Below are 18,719 nucleotides of genomic sequence, written 5' to 3'. Positions count from 1 at the left end.
AAATTGCGCACCCGAGTCGTCCACATTTGGGATGATCGCAGGGGTCAACCAAGCCGATGTGCAATGGAAAGGTCTCGCCCCGGCCCACAGCCTTGCGGATCACTGTTAAGCCTGTGCCAGGTAAGTATGCCTGAAACTGCAGCTTCCTAACCATCACTACAAACATACACATCACCTCATTCAGGTGTCTTGTAAGCAAAACTTCACATATATTCCATTTCAGTTCAAACATTTTTATACTTCCCTGTACATGGCACTACATTCACCCGTTCGCTTTATGCAAAGATTATTGGTAGGAAGAACGAGACGGAAATGGCTTTATTTGCATTTTAGGCTGCATAGACATGCACCTTGCGCCAGGTACCCAGGGGAGGTAACTTCCATGTCAACACCCAAGTTTCCTTCCGGGTCCTATCTTTCTCCTTGGGAGCTACTCAGCAAAATAAACACATCATCATCAACAACAACAACAACAACAACAACAACAACAACAACTGAACATGTCATGATAGACAAACAGAATGAAAAAAAGGCATTTCTATTTTTGATTGTTTTTTCCAGGGGAGAGCGCGAACGCAGTCCCCCACACTTATAAATTGCGCACCCGAGTCGTCCACATTTGGGATGATCGCAGGGGTCAACCAAGCCGATGTGCAATGGAAAGGTCTCGCCCCGGGCCCACAGCCTTGCGGATCACTGTTAAGCCTGTGCCAGGTAAGTATGCCTGAAACTGCAGCTTCCTAACCATCACTACAAACATACACATCACCTCATTCAGGTGTCTTGTAAGCAAAACTTCACATATATTCCATTTCAGTTCAAACATTTTTATACTTCCCTGTACATGGCACTACATTCACCCGTTCGCTTTATGCAAAGATTATTGGTAGGAAGAACGAGACGGAAATGGCTTTATTTGCATTTTAGGCTGCATAGACATGCACCTTGCGCCAGGTACCCAGGGGAGGTAACTTCCATGTCAACACCCAAGTTTCCTTCCGGGTCCTATCTTTCTCCTTGGGAGCTACTCAGCAAAATAAACACATCATCATCAACAACAACAACAACAACAACAACAACAACAACAACTGAACATGTCATGATAGACAAACAGAATGAAAAAAAGGCATTTCTATTTTTGATTGTTTTTTCCAGGGGAGAGCGCGAACGCAGTCCCCCACACTTATAAATTGCGCACCCGAGTCGTCCACATTTGGGATGATCGCAGGGGTCAACCAAGCCGATGTGCAATGGAAAGGTCTCGCCCCGGGCCCACAGCCTTGCGGATCACTGTTAAGCCTGTGCCAGGTAAGTATGCCTGAAACTGCAGCTTCCTAACCATCACTACAAACATACACATCACCTCATTCAGGTGTCTTGTAAGCAAAACTTCACATATATTCCATTTCAGTTCAAACATTTTTATACTTCCCTGTACATGGCACTACATTCACCCGTTCGCTTTATGCAAAGATTATTGGTAGGAAGAACGAGACGGAAATGGCTTTATTTGCATTTTAGGCTGCATAGACATGCACCTTGCGCCAGGTACCCAGGGGAGGTAACTTCCATGTCAACACCCAAGTTTCCTTCCGGGTCCTATCTTTCTCCTTGGGAGCTACTCAGCAAAATAAACACATCATCATCAACAACAACAACAACAACAACAACAACAACAACAACTGAACATGTCATGATAGACAAACAGAATGAAAAAAAGGCATTTCTATTTTTGATTGTTTTTTCCAGGGGAGAGCGCGAACGCAGTCCCCCACACTTATAAATTGCGCACCCGAGTCGTCCACATTTGGGATGATCGCAGGGGTCAACCAAGCCGATGTGCAATGGAAAGGTCTCGCCCCGGGCCCACAGCCTTGCGGATCACTGTTAAGCCTGTGCCAGGTAAGTATGCCTGAAACTGCAGCTTCCTAACCATCACTACAAACATACACATCACCTCATTCAGGTGTCTTGTAAGCAAAACTTCACATATATTCCATTTCAGTTCAAACATTTTTATACTTCCCTGTACATGGCACTACATTCACCCGTTCGCTTTATGCAAAGATTATTGGTAGGAAGAACGAGACGGAAATGGCTTTATTTGCATTTTAGGCTGCATAGACATGCACCTTGCGCCAGGTACCCAGGGGAGGTAACTTCCATGTCAACACCCAAGTTTCCTTCCGGGTCCTATCTTTCTCCTTGGGAGCTACTCAGCAAAATAAACACATCATCATCAACAACAACAACAACAACAACAACAACAACAACAACTGAACATGTCATGATAGACAAACAGAATGAAAAAAAGGCATTTCTATTTTTGATTGTTTTTTCCAGGGGAGAGCGCGAACGCAGTCCCCCACACTTATAAATTGCGCACCCGAGTCGTCCACATTTGGGATGATCGCAGGGGTCAACCAAGCCGATGTGCAATGGAAAGGTCTCGCCCCGGGCCCACAGCCTTGCGGATCACTGTTAAGCCTGTGCCAGGTAAGTATGCCTGAAACTGCAGCTTCCTAACCATCACTACAAACATACACATCACCTCATTCAGGTGTCTTGTAAGCAAAACTTCACATATATTCCATTTCAGTTCAAACATTTTTATACTTCCCTGTACATGGCACTACATTCACCCGTTCGCTTTATGCAAAGATTATTGGTAGGAAGAACGAGACGGAAATGGCTTTATTTGCATTTTAGGCTGCATAGACATGCACCTTGCGCCAGGTACCCAGGGGAGGTAACTTCCATGTCAACACCCAAGTTTCCTTCCGGGTCCTATCTTTCTCCTTGGGAGCTACTCAGCAAAATAAACACATCATCATCAACAACAACAACAACAACAACAACAACAACAACAACTGAACATGTCATGATAGACAAACAGAATGAAAAAAAGGCATTTCTATTTTTGATTGTTTTTTCCAGGGGAGAGCGCGAACGCAGTCCCCCACACTTATAAATTGCGCACCCGAGTCGTCCACATTTGGGATGATCGCAGGGGTCAACCAAGCCGATGTGCAATGGAAAGGTCTCGCCCCGGGCCCACAGCCTTGCGGATCACTGTTAAGCCTGTGCCAGGTAAGTATGCCTGAAACTGCAGCTTCCTAACCATCACTACAAACATACACATCACCTCATTCAGGTGTCTTGTAAGCAAAACTTCACATATATTCCATTTCAGTTCAAACATTTTTATACTTCCCTGTACATGGCACTACATTCACCCGTTCGCTTTATGCAAAGATTATTGGTAGGAAGAACGAGACGGAAATGGCTTTATTTGCATTTTAGGCTGCATAGACATGCACCTTGCGCCAGGTACCCAGGGGAGGTAACTTCCATGTCAACACCCAAGTTTCCTTCCGGGTCCTATCTTTCTCCTTGGGAGCTACTCAGCAAAATAAACACATCATCATCAACAACAACAACAACAACAACAACAACAACAACAACAACTGAACATGTCATGATAGACAAACAGAATGAAAAAAAGGCATTTCTATTTTTGATTGTTTTTTCCAGGGGAGAGCGCGAACGCAGTCCCCCACACTTATAAATTGCGCACCCGAGTCGTCCACATTTGGGATGATCGCAGGGGTCAACCAAGCCGATGTGCAATGGAAAGGTCTCGCCCCGGGCCCACAGCCTTGCGGATCACTGTTAAGCCTGTGCCAGGTAAGTATGCCTGAAACTGCAGCTTCCTAACCATCACTACAAACATACACATCACCTCATTCAGGTGTCTTGTAAGCAAAACTTCACATATATTCCATTTCAGTTCAAACATTTTTATACTTCCCTGTACATGGCACTACATTCACCCGTTCGCTTTATGCAAAGATTATTGGTAGGAAGAACGAGACGGAAATGGCTTTATTTGCATTTTAGGCTGCATAGACATGCACCTTGCGCCAGGTACCCAGGGGAGGTAACTTCCATGTCAACACCCAAGTTTCCTTCCGGGTCCTATCTTTCTCCTTGGGAGCTACTCAGCAAAATAAACACATCATCATCAACAACAACAACAACAACAACAACAACAACAACAACAACTGAACATGTCATGATAGACAAACAGAATGAAAAAAAGGCATTTCTATTTTTGATTGTTTTTTCCAGGGGAGAGCGCGAACGCAGTCCCCCACACTTATAAATTGCGCACCCGAGTCGTCCACATTTGGGATGATCGCAGGGGTCAACCAAGCCGATGTGCAATGGAAAGGTCTCGCCCCGGGCCCACAGCCTTGCGGATCACTGTTAAGCCTGTGCCAGGTAAGTATGCCTGAAACTGCAGCTTCCTAACCATCACTACAAACATACACATCACCTCATTCAGGTGTCTTGTAAGCAAAACTTCACATATATTCCATTTCAGTTCAAACATTTTTATACTTCCCTGTACATGGCACTACATTCACCCGTTCGCTTTATGCAAAGATTATTGGTAGGAAGAACGAGACGGAAATGGCTTTATTTGCATTTTAGGCTGCATAGACATGCACCTTGCGCCAGGTACCCAGGGGAGGTAACTTCCATGTCAACACCCAAGTTTCCTTCCGGGTCCTATCTTTCTCCTTGGGAGCTACTCAGCAAAATAAACACATCATCATCAACAACAACAACAACAACAACAACAACAACAACAACTGAACATGTCATGATAGACAAACAGAATGAAAAAAAGGCATTTCTATTTTTGATTGTTTTTTCCAGGGGAGAGCGCGAACGCAGTCCCCCACACTTATAAATTGCGCACCCGAGTCGTCCACATTTGGGATGATCGCAGGGGTCAACCAAGCCGATGTGCAATGGAAAGGTCTCGCCCCGGGCCCACAGCCTTGCGGATCACTGTTAAGCCTGTGCCAGGTAAGTATGCCTGAAACTGCAGCTTCCTAACCATCACTACAAACATACACATCACCTCATTCAGGTGTCTTGTAAGCAAAACTTCACATATATTCCATTTCAGTTCAAACATTTTTATACTTCCCTGTACATGGCACTACATTCACCCGTTCGCTTTATGCAAAGATTATTGGTAGGAAGAACGAGACGGAAATGGCTTTATTTGCATTTTAGGCTGCATAGACATGCACCTTGCGCCAGGTACCCAGGGGAGGTAACTTCCATGTCAACACCCAAGTTTCCTTCCGGGTCCTATCTTTCTCCTTGGGAGCTACTCAGCAAAATAAACACATCATCATCAACAACAACAACAACAACAACAACAACAACAACAACTGAACATGTCATGATAGACAAACAGAATGAAAAAAAGGCATTTCTATTTTTGATTGTTTTTTCCAGGGGAGAGCGCGAACGCAGTCCCCCACACTTATAAATTGCGCACCCGAGTCGTCCACATTTGGGATGATCGCAGGGGTCAACCAAGCCGATGTGCAATGGAAAGGTCTCGCCCCGGGCCCACAGCCTTGCGGATCACTGTTAAGCCTGTGCCAGGTAAGTATGCCTGAAACTGCAGCTTCCTAACCATCACTACAAACATACACATCACCTCATTCAGGTGTCTTGTAAGCAAAACTTCACATATATTCCATTTCAGTTCAAACATTTTTATACTTCCCTGTACATGGCACTACATTCACCCGTTCGCTTTATGCAAAGATTATTGGTAGGAAGAACGAGACGGAAATGGCTTTATTTGCATTTTAGGCTGCATAGACATGCACCTTGCGCCAGGTACCCAGGGGAGGTAACTTCCATGTCAACACCCAAGTTTCCTTCCGGGTCCTATCTTTCTCCTTGGGAGCTACTCAGCAAAATAAACACATCATCATCAACAACAACAACAACAACAACAACAACAACAACTGAACATGTCATGATAGACAAACAGAATGAAAAAAAGGCATTTCTATTTTTGATTGTTTTTTCCAGGGGAGAGCGCGAACGCAGTCCCCCACACTTATAAATTGCGCACCCGAGTCGTCCACATTTGGGATGATCGCAGGGGTCAACCAAGCCGATGTGCAATGGAAAGGTCTCGCCCCGGGCCCACAGCCTTGCGGATCACTGTTAAGCCTGTGCCAGGTAAGTATGCCTGAAACTGCAGCTTCCTAACCATCACTACAAACATACACATCACCTCATTCAGGTGTCTTGTAAGCAAAACTTCACATATATTCCATTTCAGTTCAAACATTTTTATACTTCCCTGTACATGGCACTACATTCACCCGTTCGCTTTATGCAAAGATTATTGGTAGGAAGAACGAGACGGAAATGGCTTTATTTGCATTTTAGGCTGCATAGACATGCACCTTGCGCCAGGTACCCAGGGGAGGTAACTTCCATGTCAACACCCAAGTTTCCTTCCGGGTCCTATCTTTCTCCTTGGGAGCTACTCAGCAAAATAAACACATCATCATCAACAACAACAACAACAACAACAACAACAACAACAACTGAACATGTCATGATAGACAAACAGAATGAAAAAAAGGCATTTCTATTTTTGATTGTTTTTTCCAGGGGAGAGCGCGAACGCAGTCCCCCACACTTATAAATTGCGCACCCGAGTCGTCCACATTTGGGATGATCGCAGGGGTCAACCAAGCCGATGTGCAATGGAAAGGTCTCGCCCCGGGCCCACAGCCTTGCGGATCACTGTTAAGCCTGTGCCAGGTAAGTATGCCTGAAACTGCAGCTTCCTAACCATCACTACAAACATACACATCACCTCATTCAGGTGTCTTGTAAGCAAAACTTCACATATATTCCATTTCAGTTCAAACATTTTTATACTTCCCTGTACATGGCACTACATTCACCCGTTCGCTTTATGCAAAGATTATTGGTAGGAAGAACGAGACGGAAATGGCTTTATTTGCATTTTAGGCTGCATAGACATGCACCTTGCGCCAGGTACCCAGGGGAGGTAACTTCCATGTCAACACCCAAGTTTCCTTCCGGGTCCTATCTTTCTCCTTGGGAGCTACTCAGCAAAATAAACACATCATCATCAACAACAACAACAACAACAACAACAACAACAACAACTGAACATGTCATGATAGACAAACAGAATGAAAAAAAGGCATTTCTATTTTTGATTGTTTTTTCCAGGGGAGAGCGCGAACGCAGTCCCCCACACTTATAAATTGCGCACCCGAGTCGTCCACATTTGGGATGATCGCAGGGGTCAACCAAGCCGATGTGCAATGGAAAGGTCTCGCCCCGGGCCCACAGCCTTGCGGATCACTGTTAAGCCTGTGCCAGGTAAGTATGCCTGAAACTGCAGCTTCCTAACCATCACTACAAACATACACATCACCTCATTCAGGTGTCTTGTAAGCAAAACTTCACATATATTCCATTTCAGTTCAAACATTTTTATACTTCCCTGTACATGGCACTACATTCACCCGTTCGCTTTATGCAAAGATTATTGGTAGGAAGAACGAGACGGAAATGGCTTTATTTGCATTTTAGGCTGCATAGACATGCACCTTGCGCCAGGTACCCAGGGGAGGTAACTTCCATGTCAACACCCAAGTTTCCTTCCGGGTCCTATCTTTCTCCTTGGGAGCTACTCAGCAAAATAAACACATCATCATCAACAACAACAACAACAACAACAACAACAACAACAACTGAACATGTCATGATAGACAAACAGAATGAAAAAAAGGCATTTCTATTTTTGATTGTTTTTTCCAGGGGAGAGCGCGAACGCAGTCCCCCACACTTATAAATTGCGCACCCGAGTCGTCCACATTTGGGATGATCGCAGGGGTCAACCAAGCCGATGTGCAATGGAAAGGTCTCGCCCCGGGCCCACAGCCTTGCGGATCACTGTTAAGCCTGTGCCAGGTAAGTATGCCTGAAACTGCAGCTTCCTAACCATCACTACAAACATACACATCACCTCATTCAGGTGTCTTGTAAGCAAAACTTCACATATATTCCATTTCAGTTCAAACATTTTTATACTTCCCTGTACATGGCACTACATTCACCCGTTCGCTTTATGCAAAGATTATTGGTAGGAAGAACGAGACGGAAATGGCTTTATTTGCATTTTAGGCTGCATAGACATGCACCTTGCGCCAGGTACCCAGGGGAGGTAACTTCCATGTCAACACCCAAGTTTCCTTCCGGGTCCTATCTTTCTCCTTGGGAGCTACTCAGCAAAATAAACACATCATCATCAACAACAACAACAACAACAACAACAACAACAACAACTGAACATGTCATGATAGACAAACAGAATGAAAAAAAGGCATTTCTATTTTTGATTGTTTTTTCCAGGGGAGAGCGCGAACGCAGTCCCCCACACTTATAAATTGCGCACCCGAGTCGTCCACATTTGGGATGATCGCAGGGGTCAACCAAGCCGATGTGCAATGGAAAGGTCTCGCCCCGGGCCCACAGCCTTGCGGATCACTGTTAAGCCTGTGCCAGGTAAGTATGCCTGAAACTGCAGCTTCCTAACCATCACTACAAACATACACATCACCTCATTCAGGTGTCTTGTAAGCAAAACTTCACATATATTCCATTTCAGTTCAAACATTTTTATACTTCCCTGTACATGGCACTACATTCACCCGTTCGCTTTATGCAAAGATTATTGGTAGGAAGAACGAGACGGAAATGGCTTTATTTGCATTTTAGGCTGCATAGACATGCACCTTGCGCCAGGTACCCAGGGGAGGTAACTTCCATGTCAACACCCAAGTTTCCTTCCGGGTCCTATCTTTCTCCTTGGGAGCTACTCAGCAAAATAAACACATCATCATCAACAACAACAACAACAACAACAACAACAACAACAACTGAACATGTCATGATAGACAAACAGAATGAAAAAAAGGCATTTCTATTTTTGATTGTTTTTTCCAGGGGAGAGCGCGAACGCAGTCCCCCACACTTATAAATTGCGCACCCGAGTCGTCCACATTTGGGATGATCGCAGGGGTCAACCAAGCCGATGTGCAATGGAAAGGTCTCGCCCCGGGCCCACAGCCTTGCGGATCACTGTTAAGCCTGTGCCAGGTAAGTATGCCTGAAACTGCAGCTTCCTAACCATCACTACAAACATACACATCACCTCATTCAGGTGTCTTGTAAGCAAAACTTCACATATATTCCATTTCAGTTCAAACATTTTTATACTTCCCTGTACATGGCACTACATTCACCCGTTCGCTTTATGCAAAGATTATTGGTAGGAAGAACGAGACGGAAATGGCTTTATTTGCATTTTAGGCTGCATAGACATGCACCTTGCGCCAGGTACCCAGGGGAGGTAACTTCCATGTCAACACCCAAGTTTCCTTCCGGGTCCTATCTTTCTCCTTGGGAGCTACTCAGCAAAATAAACACATCATCATCAACAACAACAACAACAACAACAACAACAACAACAACTGAACATGTCATGATAGACAAACAGAATGAAAAAAAGGCATTTCTATTTTTGATTGTTTTTTCCAGGGGAGAGCGCGAACGCAGTCCCCCACACTTATAAATTGCGCACCCGAGTCGTCCACATTTGGGATGATCGCAGGGGTCAACCAAGCCGATGTGCAATGGAAAGGTCTCGCCCCGGGCCCACAGCCTTGCGGATCACTGTTAAGCCTGTGCCAGGTAAGTATGCCTGAAACTGCAGCTTCCTAACCATCACTACAAACATACACATCACCTCATTCAGGTGTCTTGTAAGCAAAACTTCACATATATTCCATTTCAGTTCAAACATTTTTATACTTCCCTGTACATGGCACTACATTCACCCGTTCGCTTTATGCAAAGATTATTGGTAGGAAGAACGAGACGGAAATGGCTTTATTTGCATTTTAGGCTGCATAGACATGCACCTTGCGCCAGGTACCCAGGGGAGGTAACTTCCATGTCAACACCCAAGTTTCCTTCCGGGTCCTATCTTTCTCCTTGGGAGCTACTCAGCAAAATAAACACATCATCATCAACAACAACAACAACAACAACAACAACAACAACAACTGAACATGTCATGATAGACAAACAGAATGAAAAAAAGGCATTTCTATTTTTGATTGTTTTTTCCAGGGGAGAGCGCGAACGCAGTCCCCCACACTTATAAATTGCGCACCCGAGTCGTCCACATTTGGGATGATCGCAGGGGTCAACCAAGCCGATGTGCAATGGAAAGGTCTCGCCCCGGGCCCACAGCCTTGCGGATCACTGTTAAGCCTGTGCCAGGTAAGTATGCCTGAAACTGCAGCTTCCTAACCATCACTACAAACATACACATCACCTCATTCAGGTGTCTTGTAAGCAAAACTTCACATATATTCCATTTCAGTTCAAACATTTTTATACTTCCCTGTACATGGCACTACATTCACCCGTTCGCTTTATGCAAAGATTATTGGTAGGAAGAACGAGACGGAAATGGCTTTATTTGCATTTTAGGCTGCATAGACATGCACCTTGCGCCAGGTACCCAGGGGAGGTAACTTCCATGTCAACACCCAAGTTTCCTTCCGGGTCCTATCTTTCTCCTTGGGAGCTACTCAGCAAAATAAACACATCATCATCAACAACAACAACAACAACAACAACAACAACAACAACTGAACATGTCATGATAGACAAACAGAATGAAAAAAAGGCATTTCTATTTTTGATTGTTTTTTCCAGGGGAGAGCGCGAACGCAGTCCCCCACACTTATAAATTGCGCACCCGAGTCGTCCACATTTGGGATGATCGCAGGGGTCAACCAAGCCGATGTGCAATGGAAAGGTCTCGCCCCGGGCCCACAGCCTTGCGGATCACTGTTAAGCCTGTGCCAGGTAAGTATGCCTGAAACTGCAGCTTCCTAACCATCACTACAAACATACACATCACCTCATTCAGGTGTCTTGTAAGCAAAACTTCACATATATTCCATTTCAGTTCAAACATTTTTATACTTCCCTGTACATGGCACTACATTCACCCGTTCGCTTTATGCAAAGATTATTGGTAGGAAGAACGAGACGGAAATGGCTTTATTTGCATTTTAGGCTGCATAGACATGCACCTTGCGCCAGGTACCCAGGGGAGGTAACTTCCATGTCAACACCCAAGTTTCCTTCCGGGTCCTATCTTTCTCCTTGGGAGCTACTCAGCAAAATAAACACATCATCATCAACAACAACAACAACAACAACAACAACAACAACTGAACATGTCATGATAGACAAACAGAATGAAAAAAAGGCATTTCTATTTTTGATTGTTTTTTCCAGGGGAGAGCGCGAACGCAGTCCCCCACACTTATAAATTGCGCACCCGAGTCGTCCACATTTGGGATGATCGCAGGGGTCAACCAAGCCGATGTGCAATGGAAAGGTCTCGCCCCGGGCCCACAGCCTTGCGGATCACTGTTAAGCCTGTGCCAGGTAAGTATGCCTGAAACTGCAGCTTCCTAACCATCACTACAAACATACACATCACCTCATTCAGGTGTCTTGTAAGCAAAACTTCACATATATTCCATTTCAGTTCAAACATTTTTATACTTCCCTGTACATGGCACTACATTCACCCGTTCGCTTTATGCAAAGATTATTGGTAGGAAGAACGAGACGGAAATGGCTTTATTTGCATTTTAGGCTGCATAGACATGCACCTTGCGCCAGGTACCCAGGGGAGGTAACTTCCATGTCAACACCCAAGTTTCCTTCCGGGTCCTATCTTTCTCCTTGGGAGCTACTCAGCAAAATAAACACATCATCATCAACAACAACAACAACAACAACAACAACAACAACAACTGAACATGTCATGATAGACAAACAGAATGAAAAAAAGGCATTTCTATTTTTGATTGTTTTTTCCAGGGGAGAGCGCGAACGCAGTCCCCCACACTTATAAATTGCGCACCCGAGTCGTCCACATTTGGGATGATCGCAGGGGTCAACCAAGCCGATGTGCAATGGAAAGGTCTCGCCCCGGGCCCACAGCCTTGCGGATCACTGTTAAGCCTGTGCCAGGTAAGTATGCCTGAAACTGCAGCTTCCTAACCATCACTACAAACATACACATCACCTCATTCAGGTGTCTTGTAAGCAAAACTTCACATATATTCCATTTCAGTTCAAACATTTTTATACTTCCCTGTACATGGCACTACATTCACCCGTTCGCTTTATGCAAAGATTATTGGTAGGAAGAACGAGACGGAAATGGCTTTATTTGCATTTTAGGCTGCATAGACATGCACCTTGCGCCAGGTACCCAGGGGAGGTAACTTCCATGTCAACACCCAAGTTTCCTTCCGGGTCCTATCTTTCTCCTTGGGAGCTACTCAGCAAAATAAACACATCATCATCAACAACAACAACAACAACAACAACAACAACAACAACTGAACATGTCATGATAGACAAACAGAATGAAAAAAAGGCATTTCTATTTTTGATTGTTTTTTCCAGGGGAGAGCGCGAACGCAGTCCCCCACACTTATAAATTGCGCACCCGAGTCGTCCACATTTGGGATGATCGCAGGGGTCAACCAAGCCGATGTGCAATGGAAAGGTCTCGCCCCGGGCCCACAGCCTTGCGGATCACTGTTAAGCCTGTGCCAGGTAAGTATGCCTGAAACTGCAGCTTCCTAACCATCACTACAAACATACACATCACCTCATTCAGGTGTCTTGTAAGCAAAACTTCACATATATTCCATTTCAGTTCAAACATTTTTATACTTCCCTGTACATGGCACTACATTCACCCGTTCGCTTTATGCAAAGATTATTGGTAGGAAGAACGAGACGGAAATGGCTTTATTTGCATTTTAGGCTGCATAGACATGCACCTTGCGCCAGGTACCCAGGGGAGGTAACTTCCATGTCAACACCCAAGTTTCCTTCCGGGTCCTATCTTTCTCCTTGGGAGCTACTCAGCAAAATAAACACATCATCATCAACAACAACAACAACAACAACAACAACAACAACAACTGAACATGTCATGATAGACAAACAGAATGAAAAAAAGGCATTTCTATTTTTGATTGTTTTTTCCAGGGGAGAGCGCGAACGCAGTCCCCCACACTTATAAATTGCGCACCCGAGTCGTCCACATTTGGGATGATCGCAGGGGTCAACCAAGCCGATGTGCAATGGAAAGGTCTCGCCCCGGGCCCACAGCCTTGCGGATCACTGTTAAGCCTGTGCCAGGTAAGTATGCCTGAAACTGCAGCTTCCTAACCATCACTACAAACATACACATCACCTCATTCAGGTGTCTTGTAAGCAAAACTTCACATATATTCCATTTCAGTTCAAACATTTTTATACTTCCCTGTACATGGCACTACATTCACCCGTTCGCTTTATGCAAAGATTATTGGTAGGAAGAACGAGACGGAAATGGCTTTATTTGCATTTTAGGCTGCATAGACATGCACCTTGCGCCAGGTACCCAGGGGAGGTAACTTCCATGTCAACACCCAAGTTTCCTTCCGGGTCCTATCTTTCTCCTTGGGAGCTACTCAGCAAAATAAACACATCATCATCAACAACAACAACAACAACAACAACAACAACAACAACTGAACATGTCATGATAGACAAACAGAATGAAAAAAAGGCATTTCTATTTTTGATTGTTTTTTCCAGGGGAGAGCGCGAACGCAGTCCCCCACACTTATAAATTGCGCACCCGAGTCGTCCACATTTGGGATGATCGCAGGGGTCAACCAAGCCGATGTGCAATGGAAAGGTCTCGCCCCGGGCCCACAGCCTTGCGGATCACTGTTAAGCCTGTGCCAGGTAAGTATGCCTGAAACTGCAGCTTCCTAACCATCACTACAAACATACACATCACCTCATTCAGGTGTCTTGTAAGCAAAACTTCACATATATTCCATTTCAGTTCAAACATTTTTATACTTCCCTGTACATGGCACTACATTCACCCGTTCGCTTTATGCAAAGATTATTGGTAGGAAGAACGAGACGGAAATGGCTTTATTTGCATTTTAGGCTGCATAGACATGCACCTTGCGCCAGGTACCCAGGGGAGGTAACTTCCATGTCAACACCCAAGTTTCCTTCCGGGTCCTATCTTTCTCCTTGGGAGCTACTCAGCAAAATAAACACATCATCATCAACAACAACAACAACAACAACAACAACAACAACAACTGAACATGTCATGATAGACAAACAGAATGAAAAAAAGGCATTTCTATTTTTGATTGTTTTTTCCAGGGGAGAGCGCGAACGCAGTCCCCCACACTTATAAATTGCGCACCCGAGTCGTCCACATTTGGGATGATCGCAGGGGTCAACCAAGCCGATGTGCAATGGAAAGGTCCCGCCCCGGGCCCACAGCCTTGCGGATCACTGTTAAGCCTGTGCCAGGTAAGTATGCCTGAAACTGCAGCTTCCTAACCATCACTACAAACATACACATCACCTCATTCAGGTGTCTTGTAAGCAAAACTTCACATATATTCCATTTCAGTTCAAACATTTTTATACTTCCCTGTACATGGCACTACATTCACCCGTTCGCTTTATGCAAAGATTATTGGTAGGAAGAACGAGACGGAAATGGCTTTATTTGCATTTTAGGCTGCATAGACATGCACCTTGCGCCAGGTACCCAGGGGAGGTAACTTCCATGTCAACACCCAAGTTTCCTTCCGGGTCCTATCTTTCTCCTTGGGAGCTACTCAGCAAAATAAACACATCATCATCAACAACAACAACAACAACAACAACTGAACATGTCATGATAGACAAACAGAATGAAAAAAAGGCATTTCTATTTTTGATTGTTTTTTCCAGGGGAGAGCGCGAACGCAGTCCCCCACACTTATAAATTGCGCACCCGAGTCGTCCACATTTGGGATGATCGCAGGGGTCAACCAAGCCGATGTGCAATGGAAAGGTCTCGCCCCGGGCCCACAGCCTTGCGGATCACTGTTAAGCCTGTGCCAGGTAAGTATGCCTGAAACTGCAGCTTCCTAACCATCACTACAAACATACACATCACCTCATTCAGGTGTCTTGTAAGCAAAACTTCACATATATTCCATTTCAGTTCAAACATTTTTATACTTCCCTGTACATGGCACTACATTCACCCGTTCGCTTTATGCAAAGATTATTGGTAGGAAGAACGAGACGGAAATGGCTTTATTTGCATTTTAGGCTGCATAGACATGCACCTTGCGCCAGGTACCCAGGGGAGGTAACTTCCATGTCAACACCCAAGTTTCCTTCCGGGTCCTATCTTTCTCCTTGGGAGCTACTCAGCAAAATAAACACATCATCATCAACAACAACAACAACAACAACAACAACAACAACAACTGAACATGTCATGATAGACAAACAGAATGAAAAAAAGGCATTTCTATTTTTGATTGTTTTTTCCAGGGGAGAGCGCGAACGCAGTCCCCCACACTTATAAATTGCGCACCCGAGTCGTCCACATTTGGGATGATCGCAGGGGTCAACCAAGCCGATGTGCAATGGAAAGGTCTCGCCCCGGGCCCACAGCCTTGCGGATCACTGTTAAGCCTGTGCCAGGTAAGTATGCCTGAAACTGCAGCTTCCTAACCATCACTACAAACATACACATCACCTCATTCAGGTGTCTTGTAAGCAAAACTTCACATATATTCCATTTCAGTTCAAACATTTTTATACTTCCCTGTACATGGCACTACATTCACCCGTTCGCTTTATGCAAAGATTATTGGTAGGAAGAACGAGACGGAAATGGCTTTATTTGCATTTTAGGCTGCATAGACATGCACCTTGCGCCAGGTACCCAGGGGAGGTAACTTCCATGTCAACACCCAAGTTTCCTTCCGGGTCCTATCTTTCTCCTTGGGAGCTACTCAGCAAAATAAACACATCATCATCAACAACAACAACAACAACAACAACAACAACAACAACTGAACATGTCATGATAGACAAACAGAATGAAAAAAAGGCATTTCTATTTTTGATTGTTTTTTCCAGGGGAGAGCGCGAACGCAGTCCCCCACACTTATAAATTGCGCACCCGAGTCGTCCACATTTGGGATGATCGCAGGGGTCAACCAAGCCGATGTGCAATGGAAAGGTCTCGCCCCGGGCCCACAGCCTTGCGGATCACTGTTAAGCCTGTGCCAGGTAAGTATGCCTGAAACTGCAGCTTCCTAACCATCACTACAAACATACACATCACCTCATTCAGGTGTCTTGTAAGCAAAACTTCACATATATTCCATTTCAGTTCAAACATTTTTATACTTCCCTGTACATGGCACTACATTCACCCGTTCGCTTTATGCAAAGATTATTGGTAGGAAGAACGAGACGGAAATGGCTTTATTTGCATTTTAGGCTGCATAGACATGCACCTTGCGCCAGGTACCCAGGGGAGGTAACTTCCATGTCAACACCCAAGTTTCCTTCCGGGTCCTATCTTTCTCCTTGGGAGCTACTCAGCAAAATAAACACATCATCATCAACAACAACAACAACAACAACAACAACAACTGAACATGTCATGATAGACAAACAGAATGAAAAAAAGGCATTTCTATTTTTGATTGTTTTTTCCAGGGGAGAGCGCGAACGCAGTCCCCCACACTTATAAATTGCGCACCCGAGTCGTCCACATTTGGGATGATCGCAGGGGTCAACCAAGCCGATGTGCAATGGAAAGGTCTCGCCCCGGGCCCACAGCCTTGCGGATCACTGTTAAGCCTGTGCCAGGTAAGTATGCCTGAAACTGCAGCTTCCTAACCATCACTACAAACATACACATCACCTCATTCAGGTGTCTTGTAAGCAAAACTTCACATATATTCCATTTCAGTTCAAACATTTTTATACTTCCCTGTACATGGCACTACATTCACCCGTTCGCTTTATGCAAAGATTATTGGTAGGAAGAACGAGACGGAAATGGCTTTATTTGCATTTTAGGCTGCATAGACATGCACCTTGCGCCAGGTACCCAGGGGAGGTAACTTCCATGTCAACACCCAAGAAGTTTCCTTCCGGGTCCTATCTTTCTCCTTGGGAGCTACTCAGCAAAATAAACACATCATCATCAACAACAACAACAACAACAACAACAACAACTGAACATGTCATGATAGACAAACAGAATGAAAAAAAGGCATTTCTATTTTTGATTGTTTTTTCCAGGGGAGAGCGCGAACGCAGTCCCCCACACTTATAAATTGCGCACCCGAGTCGTCCACATTTGGGATGATCGCAGGGGTCAACCAAGCCGATGTGCAATGGAAAGGTCTCGCCCCGGGCCCACAGCCTTGCGGATCACTGTTAAGCCTGTGCCAGGTAAGTATGCCTGAAACTGCAGCTTCCTAACCATCACTACAAACATACACATCACCTCATTCAGGTGTCTTGTAAGCAAAACTTCACATATATTCCATTTCAGTTCAAACATTTTTATACTTCCCTGTACATGGCACTACATTCACCCGTTCGCTTTATGCAAAGATTATTGGTAGGAAGAACGAGACGGAAATGGCTTTATTTGCATTTTAGGCTGCATAGACATGCACCTTGCGCCAGGTACCCAGGGGAGGTAACTTCCATGTCAACACCCAAGTTTCCTTCCGGGTCCTATCTTTCTCCTTGGGAGCTACTCAGCAAAATAAACACATCATCATCAACAACAACAACAACAACAACAACAACAACAACAACTGAACATGTCATGATAGACAAACAGAATGAAAAAAAGGCATTTCTATTTTTGATTGTTTTTTCCAGGGGAGAGCGCGAACGCAGTCCCCCACACTTATAAATTGCGCACCCGAGTCGTCCACATTTGGGATGATCGCAGGGGTCAACCAAGCCGATGTGCAATGGAAAGGTCTCGCCCCGGGCCCACAGCCTTGCGGATCACTGTTAAGCCTGTGCCAGGTAAGTATGCCTGAAACTGCAGCTTCCTAACCATCACTACAAACATACACATCACCTCATTCAGGTGTCTTGTAAGCAAAACTTCACATATATTCCATTTCAGTTCAAACATTTTTATACTTCCCTGTACATGGCACTACATTCACCCGTTCGCTTTATGCAAAGATTATTGGTAGGAAGAACGAGACGGAAATGGCTTTATTTGCATTTTAGGCTGCATAGACATGCACCTTGCGCCAGGTACCCAGGGGAGGTAACTTCCATGTCAACACCCAAGTTTCCTTCCGGGTCCTATCTTTCTCCTTGGGAGCTACTCAGCAAAATAAACACATCATCATCAACAACAACAACAACAACAACAACAACAACAACAACTGAACATGTCATGATAGACAAACAGAATGAAAAAAAGGCATTTCTATTTTTGATTGTTTTTTCCAGGGGAGAGCGCGAACGCAGTCCCCCACACTTATAAATTGCGCACCCGAGTCGTCCACATTTGGGATGATCGCAGGGGTCAACCAAGCCGATGTGCAATGGAAAGGTCTCGCCCCGGGCCCACAGCCTTGCGGATCACTGTTAAGCCTGTGCCAGGTAAGTATGCCTGAAACTGCAGCTTCCTAACCATCACTACAAACATACACATCACCTCATTCAGGTGTCTTGTAAGCAAAACTTCACATATATTCCATTTCAGTTCAAACATTTTTATACTTCCCTGTACATGGCACTACATTCACCCGTTCGCTTTATGCAAAGATTATTGGTAGGAAGAACGAGACGGAAATGGCTTTATTTGC

At 44.8% G+C, this 18,719-nt stretch overlaps 31 non-coding genes and 1 pseudogene across 31 annotated transcripts; all 32 read right to left on the bottom strand.

The window, feature by feature from the left end:
* Positions 1 to 128, bottom strand: LOC125381811 (annotated as a pseudogene; the record flags this gene model as incomplete).
* A 430-nt stretch (positions 129 to 558) lies between these two features.
* Positions 559 to 722, bottom strand: LOC125381807. Its single transcript, XR_007222068.1, has one exon. It is a non-coding gene; the product is annotated as a U1 spliceosomal RNA (small nuclear RNA).
* A 430-nt stretch (positions 723 to 1,152) lies between these two features.
* On the bottom strand, positions 1,153 to 1,316 carry LOC125381805. Its single transcript, XR_007222066.1, has one exon. It is a non-coding gene; the product is annotated as a U1 spliceosomal RNA (small nuclear RNA).
* A 430-nt stretch (positions 1,317 to 1,746) lies between these two features.
* Positions 1,747 to 1,910, bottom strand: LOC125381804. The gene has a single exon (XR_007222065.1). It is a non-coding gene; the product is annotated as a U1 spliceosomal RNA (small nuclear RNA).
* Positions 1,911 to 2,340: 430 nt separating this feature from the next.
* LOC125381803 lies at positions 2,341 to 2,504 on the bottom strand. Its single transcript, XR_007222064.1, has one exon. It is a non-coding gene; the product is annotated as a U1 spliceosomal RNA (small nuclear RNA).
* A 430-nt stretch (positions 2,505 to 2,934) lies between these two features.
* LOC125381802 lies at positions 2,935 to 3,098 on the bottom strand. The gene has a single exon (XR_007222063.1). It is a non-coding gene; the product is annotated as a U1 spliceosomal RNA (small nuclear RNA).
* Positions 3,099 to 3,531: 433 nt separating this feature from the next.
* On the bottom strand, positions 3,532 to 3,695 carry LOC125381801. The gene has a single exon (XR_007222062.1). It is a non-coding gene; the product is annotated as a U1 spliceosomal RNA (small nuclear RNA).
* Positions 3,696 to 4,128: 433 nt separating this feature from the next.
* On the bottom strand, positions 4,129 to 4,292 carry LOC125381800. The gene has a single exon (XR_007222061.1). It is a non-coding gene; the product is annotated as a U1 spliceosomal RNA (small nuclear RNA).
* Positions 4,293 to 4,722: 430 nt separating this feature from the next.
* LOC125381799 lies at positions 4,723 to 4,886 on the bottom strand. Its single transcript, XR_007222060.1, has one exon. It is a non-coding gene; the product is annotated as a U1 spliceosomal RNA (small nuclear RNA).
* Positions 4,887 to 5,316: 430 nt separating this feature from the next.
* LOC125381798 lies at positions 5,317 to 5,480 on the bottom strand. Its single transcript, XR_007222059.1, has one exon. It is a non-coding gene; the product is annotated as a U1 spliceosomal RNA (small nuclear RNA).
* A 427-nt stretch (positions 5,481 to 5,907) lies between these two features.
* Positions 5,908 to 6,071, bottom strand: LOC125381797. The gene has a single exon (XR_007222058.1). It is a non-coding gene; the product is annotated as a U1 spliceosomal RNA (small nuclear RNA).
* Positions 6,072 to 6,501: 430 nt separating this feature from the next.
* LOC125381796 lies at positions 6,502 to 6,665 on the bottom strand. Its single transcript, XR_007222057.1, has one exon. It is a non-coding gene; the product is annotated as a U1 spliceosomal RNA (small nuclear RNA).
* Positions 6,666 to 7,095: 430 nt separating this feature from the next.
* LOC125381794 lies at positions 7,096 to 7,259 on the bottom strand. Its single transcript, XR_007222055.1, has one exon. It is a non-coding gene; the product is annotated as a U1 spliceosomal RNA (small nuclear RNA).
* Positions 7,260 to 7,689: 430 nt separating this feature from the next.
* LOC125381793 lies at positions 7,690 to 7,853 on the bottom strand. The gene has a single exon (XR_007222054.1). It is a non-coding gene; the product is annotated as a U1 spliceosomal RNA (small nuclear RNA).
* Positions 7,854 to 8,283: 430 nt separating this feature from the next.
* LOC125381792 lies at positions 8,284 to 8,447 on the bottom strand. Its single transcript, XR_007222053.1, has one exon. It is a non-coding gene; the product is annotated as a U1 spliceosomal RNA (small nuclear RNA).
* A 430-nt stretch (positions 8,448 to 8,877) lies between these two features.
* Positions 8,878 to 9,041, bottom strand: LOC125381791. The gene has a single exon (XR_007222052.1). It is a non-coding gene; the product is annotated as a U1 spliceosomal RNA (small nuclear RNA).
* Positions 9,042 to 9,471: 430 nt separating this feature from the next.
* Positions 9,472 to 9,635, bottom strand: LOC125381790. Its single transcript, XR_007222051.1, has one exon. It is a non-coding gene; the product is annotated as a U1 spliceosomal RNA (small nuclear RNA).
* Positions 9,636 to 10,065: 430 nt separating this feature from the next.
* On the bottom strand, positions 10,066 to 10,229 carry LOC125381789. The gene has a single exon (XR_007222050.1). It is a non-coding gene; the product is annotated as a U1 spliceosomal RNA (small nuclear RNA).
* A 430-nt stretch (positions 10,230 to 10,659) lies between these two features.
* LOC125381788 lies at positions 10,660 to 10,823 on the bottom strand. The gene has a single exon (XR_007222049.1). It is a non-coding gene; the product is annotated as a U1 spliceosomal RNA (small nuclear RNA).
* Positions 10,824 to 11,250: 427 nt separating this feature from the next.
* LOC125381787 lies at positions 11,251 to 11,414 on the bottom strand. Its single transcript, XR_007222048.1, has one exon. It is a non-coding gene; the product is annotated as a U1 spliceosomal RNA (small nuclear RNA).
* Positions 11,415 to 11,844: 430 nt separating this feature from the next.
* On the bottom strand, positions 11,845 to 12,008 carry LOC125381786. The gene has a single exon (XR_007222047.1). It is a non-coding gene; the product is annotated as a U1 spliceosomal RNA (small nuclear RNA).
* A 430-nt stretch (positions 12,009 to 12,438) lies between these two features.
* On the bottom strand, positions 12,439 to 12,602 carry LOC125381785. The gene has a single exon (XR_007222046.1). It is a non-coding gene; the product is annotated as a U1 spliceosomal RNA (small nuclear RNA).
* A 430-nt stretch (positions 12,603 to 13,032) lies between these two features.
* LOC125381783 lies at positions 13,033 to 13,196 on the bottom strand. Its single transcript, XR_007222044.1, has one exon. It is a non-coding gene; the product is annotated as a U1 spliceosomal RNA (small nuclear RNA).
* Positions 13,197 to 13,626: 430 nt separating this feature from the next.
* On the bottom strand, positions 13,627 to 13,790 carry LOC125381782. The gene has a single exon (XR_007222043.1). It is a non-coding gene; the product is annotated as a U1 spliceosomal RNA (small nuclear RNA).
* Positions 13,791 to 14,220: 430 nt separating this feature from the next.
* On the bottom strand, positions 14,221 to 14,384 carry LOC125381808. Its single transcript, XR_007222069.1, has one exon. It is a non-coding gene; the product is annotated as a U1 spliceosomal RNA (small nuclear RNA).
* A 418-nt stretch (positions 14,385 to 14,802) lies between these two features.
* On the bottom strand, positions 14,803 to 14,966 carry LOC125381781. Its single transcript, XR_007222042.1, has one exon. It is a non-coding gene; the product is annotated as a U1 spliceosomal RNA (small nuclear RNA).
* Positions 14,967 to 15,396: 430 nt separating this feature from the next.
* LOC125381780 lies at positions 15,397 to 15,560 on the bottom strand. The gene has a single exon (XR_007222041.1). It is a non-coding gene; the product is annotated as a U1 spliceosomal RNA (small nuclear RNA).
* A 430-nt stretch (positions 15,561 to 15,990) lies between these two features.
* Positions 15,991 to 16,154, bottom strand: LOC125381779. The gene has a single exon (XR_007222040.1). It is a non-coding gene; the product is annotated as a U1 spliceosomal RNA (small nuclear RNA).
* A 424-nt stretch (positions 16,155 to 16,578) lies between these two features.
* Positions 16,579 to 16,742, bottom strand: LOC125381778. The gene has a single exon (XR_007222039.1). It is a non-coding gene; the product is annotated as a U1 spliceosomal RNA (small nuclear RNA).
* Positions 16,743 to 17,169: 427 nt separating this feature from the next.
* Positions 17,170 to 17,333, bottom strand: LOC125381777. The gene has a single exon (XR_007222038.1). It is a non-coding gene; the product is annotated as a U1 spliceosomal RNA (small nuclear RNA).
* Positions 17,334 to 17,763: 430 nt separating this feature from the next.
* On the bottom strand, positions 17,764 to 17,927 carry LOC125381776. Its single transcript, XR_007222037.1, has one exon. It is a non-coding gene; the product is annotated as a U1 spliceosomal RNA (small nuclear RNA).
* A 430-nt stretch (positions 17,928 to 18,357) lies between these two features.
* On the bottom strand, positions 18,358 to 18,521 carry LOC125381775. Its single transcript, XR_007222036.1, has one exon. It is a non-coding gene; the product is annotated as a U1 spliceosomal RNA (small nuclear RNA).
* Positions 18,522 to 18,719: the final 198 nt, after the last annotated feature.

The sequence above is a fragment of the Haliotis rufescens genome, unplaced genomic scaffold (assembly GCF_023055435.1).
Source record: "Haliotis rufescens isolate VD_foot unplaced genomic scaffold, xgHalRufe1.0.p SCAF_193, whole genome shotgun sequence".
NCBI lineage: Eukaryota > Metazoa > Mollusca > Gastropoda > Lepetellida > Haliotidae > Haliotis > Haliotis rufescens.
This window is presented reverse-complemented; position numbering and strand designations above follow the sequence as displayed.